A 4,453-nucleotide genomic window follows, 5' to 3' on the forward strand; every position below is an offset into this window, starting at 1 on the left:
CGGCGCCGTCTGGGAAGGAGATCATCCCCCGAGAGACGTTCAGCATCCCCAGCCCGGGAGGAAGGGCATCTCCCCGCAGCCACACCTGCCGCAGGTGTGCGGAACCCTTATTCTCCAGCCCACTCTCCCGTATGGGGCAATGTCCCTACTTGCCGGCGGGGGACGGGGCCGGAGCGTGAGGTAACGCGGGCCACGAACAGCCCCGGCCCTCGGTGGGCCCGGGAGGAAACGCTCCCAGTCGGGAGTGAAACTGTCTCGATTGACACAGCCCTCAAGTCGCTGGGTTAGTTAAAGCACTGTAACCCCTGAGCTCCAGCCCACACTGGTCTACAAATGCTCAAAAGCAAGAGGTGGTGGCAGGATCCAAACCAGCCGCAGACAACAGCAGAAAATTCAGGCTTATTAAAAATACTCGCACTCTTGGTTCCCTTCCCTCAATCAGCCAGGGACAGGTTCCAGCTTTTTATTTCTCTGTAAGTGGATTCTGAGCCACCCCTGGAAGATCAATGTCCTGGTTTGAGCCAGGATGAAGCCAATTTTTCTTTTTACTGAGTTTTTTTTTCCTTCAGTAAGCTTTCTTGTAACTAGCAACAGTGTGTTCTGCTAGGCTGATAAGACAGTGGAATGTTTTTCTAACTACTGAGGCTTCAAGGCCGCACCTGCACTCTGCCAGCTCAGACACTATGGGGAGATCTGTGACCCCCCCCGTAGGAGGCTGAGTTAGACAGACAGCAAAATTGGCCAAAGATATTCCATTCCATATATCTACGTAAGCTCAGAGGAAGGTCAGAGATCACAGAAGACAACTTCCTTCCTTCTTTTTCTCCCCCCCTTCTCTTCGGTCCATGGCCGGTGTCCAGGGAGGACTCTGTTCATCCATCACCGTCGATCCTCAGGCTTGATCTCTCGTGACCCCCATAACTCTCTGCTCTTTCTCCAGCAGCAGCTCCGGGATTCCTCGGGACTCTTCCCAGTTCAGGGAAGTGCTGTGGGAGTTGCTGGGGTGGGGGGAGGCAAGAGGCTTTTGCCCATTCCTGAACATATCTGTACATAATTGTATATATTTTCTTGTATGATTCATTAGTGTTTTAATTAAAGCTGTGTAGTTTAGTTTTCAATCCAGCCAAGTCTCTCTCTTTTTCTCTCTCTCCTTCCCTACCTGGGTGGGAGGGGGAGGGGATCGAGAGCATTGTTGTCGGACCTGAGTCAAACTGTGACAATCAAACACCAGCTGAGCACACCAGAGCACCCACCCAGCCTGTGCTACCCTGATGGGGAAGGGGAGGCCACCTCCAGGGTGAGCAGTTAATGACAGCACCTTCTGGAAGCAGCCACCAGTTCAGGTTATTTAAATGTCTTTGCCTCAAGATTGTTACACAAACCTATCAAACTCAGAGGAAAACAGAGGTCCACTCAACAAAGCCAGTCTTTCACTATTTTTGTTTTGATGCCTGTAGTAAGTGAGCTGGTTTACAGCTAGGGGAGAGCCCAGGAGGAAGTTCTAGAGGAACTGGAAGTACTGAACAACCTAGACAATGCTGTTTACACGCTGGCTGAGTGGCAAACTGACAGCTGCCTTTCAGCAGGCAACATGCTTACCGCAGTGACCTGCTGCTGCCATGCAGGAGCAGCTACCAGAGCAGTCGGGCTGCACAGTTGTCTCAGGCAAAATCCTGCCTCTCCGAGGAGCCTTTACTGCTTGAAAGAGTCCAGCACAGAGCTACTAAGATGATTAAGGGAGTGGAACATCTCCCTTATGAGGAAAAGCTGAGGGAGCTGGGTCTCTTTAGCTTGGAGAAAAGGAGACTGAGGGGTGACCTCATCAATGTTTATAAATACATAAAGGGTGAGTGTCAGGGGGACAGAGTTAGGCTTTTCTCAGTGATGACCAGTGATAGGACAAGGGGTAATGGGTGCAAACTGGAGCATAGGAGGTTCAACGTGAATATCCGAAAAAAAATTTTACTGTAAGAGTGACAGAGCCCTGGGACAGGCTGCCCAGGGAGGTTGTGGAGTCTCCTTCACTGGAGACATTCAAACCCACCTGGACATGTTCCTGTGTGATGTGCTCTGGGTGACCCTGCTCTGGCAGGGGGGTTGGACTGGATGATCTTTCAAGGTCCCTTCCAACCCCTAGGATTCTGTGATTCTATGATTCTTTACCCCAGTTGGGCATCAGTGAAGAGTAGATGTGTGTGCATGTGAGGGTGGGAGGATGGAACAATTTCACAAGAATACCCAAAATCCTCTTTGGCCACACCACAGAGTTTCCCTCCAAGAGCCGTACATTCAACAGGCAAGTCACTTTCAGGATTTTTTTCCCCCTCTGATGAAGTCTCATAAACTTCAACCCTGGCCAATTCAGCATAAGGCTTACCAGCAGCTGGCAGGACAGCCACAGAGCAACACAGATAGACACTCCAGTCTTTGCTCATCACCATGGCATTTCCTTAAAGGAAAAGTTTTGGTATGATATAGTTGAATTAACTCCTACCACCAGTCCCCACAGCCCTGCTCTTTGGTCCCCTCTACCCCTGCTGGATTGGCCCTGTTGACTGTAGCTCAACAGCCACTGCACGTGCCCAGGCTGTGAGCTCAGCTCCAACAAGTGACATAGCAGAAGAGCTTGTCAAAGGCTGGTCAGGTTTGGAGCAAGTTACCAAAACAACTTACTTGTAAAATAAGGGAGTCAGCAAAAATACACTGAAATTGTAGCATTGCTCAAAACTATCTTGTAAAATCATCATCACAGCGGGTGTATTTATTTACAGGCAAATACTATACTCTGAGCATCCAAAGGCTGGTAAACAAGTTTTTAAGGGTACCAAGCCCTTCTCAGCATCACATGATTAGTTTGAGAGACTGCTTCATACAGCACAACTTTTAAACCACCTTCACACAAAACAGCTCTCATGTTCAACATCTCTGTGGATGCAGTCACTGCCCAGCGTTCATGAGTAGTGACTCACAACTCTGGTAAGGGCTGCACATCTGTTGAAAAAGCCCTTGAGACCTGTCATGAGAATCTGAAAGCAACACAAATTAAAAAATAAATAAGTAAATTTAAAAAAATCACATAAGTGAGGAATCTGGACTTCCTATATCAGGCAACAACCACAGGTTCCTGATGCCAAGAATCGGGTTTGGTGCCCCCTCCCTCCCAAAAACACAGCTCACACACATGCAAAATTTTGGTTTCTTTTTTAATTTCCTTTTTTTTTTTTTTTTAAATAAAAGACAGCTTCCAGATATCATTATTGTGCTGTTTGTGCAGGACAAACGAACTTTAAATACTAAAATGCACAGGGCAAGTCGAAACAAGCTGTTTGTTTCAAACTGCTCAGCAGTGCAGGCTTCAAGCACTTATTTGCAATGGCTTTACTCATTTGTATAATCAGTTCTATGTAGCAATGGCTGTATATAAAGAATATAGTACACACTATTGTCTTCATTGTCAATTTACAAGAGAAAAAAATAAATATTTTCCATTCTTATTATACATTAACACTTCAGTAGAAAGTTACAGCTGTTGTGTTGGCATGACCTGCAACTTGAGGAAGAAAAAGGACATGCATACCTATCTATTAAGAACTCTAAACTATGACTTTGTAATAAATTAGAGAGGAGAGATACCAGTCAACAGAAGTACTAATTATCTGAATTCAGTACATTGTGATTCTTGCTCGGAGGAAAAATAAAATAATCTTGCAAAATACAAAAGCTAGTAGCTTGTGTTATGTAAATAAGAGAAACCATGTATGGTATAGCCTTTTCTTCACCTGTTTGTGGATAATAGGCTTGTGGTTTTAGGCAAAGAAGATTAAGTAGTTGAGTTAGTCCTTGCACCCTTCACACATAACTAGCACCATAAAGATGCAAGGACCTCAGCAAACACCTAAATTTCATGCTCAGTAACTGAAGCATGCATTTTGTAGTTTGTGCATGGTACATATTCTGTTTATTAAGGTTGCTGTGCAAAAAAGATTCTCAACCACTGAAGATGTTTCTGCAATTCTGTCAAAATTATTAGTAATATTTCTAAGTTTAGCAGGCCTGAGATTTAATGAAAAAAAATCATACTTGTGGTTTGCCCTTGACTACTACACACAGACACTGTACCAATGAACTGGCAAAGCAGAAAATAATGGCAGGAGCCCAAGTGTCCAATGAAGTGGGGAAAAAATGAGCTAATATGCATTGCAGCTTACTTAAAAATATACACATTTTAAAATGGCACAGAGCTTTGTACAGGTGGATCTATCAGTGCAAATAACATATATATGAGGTACCAATTTATTCAGACCAGATCTAAGTATATGTGTCTTACAATCACTCTCAGTTTCCTGTTGTCTGATGCAAGCTGACAAGCTGTAGCATTGAAGTGAAAGTCAAAACAATTCTCCAGCATACTCAATATCAGAAATACATTTTCAGATCTTTGTAATTTCCCTAC

This window comes from Chaetura pelagica, unplaced genomic scaffold, assembly GCF_000747805.2.
Source record: "Chaetura pelagica isolate M959 unplaced genomic scaffold, ChaPel_1.0 scaffold472, whole genome shotgun sequence".
NCBI classification, from domain to species: Eukaryota; Metazoa; Chordata; class Aves; order Apodiformes; family Apodidae; genus Chaetura; species Chaetura pelagica.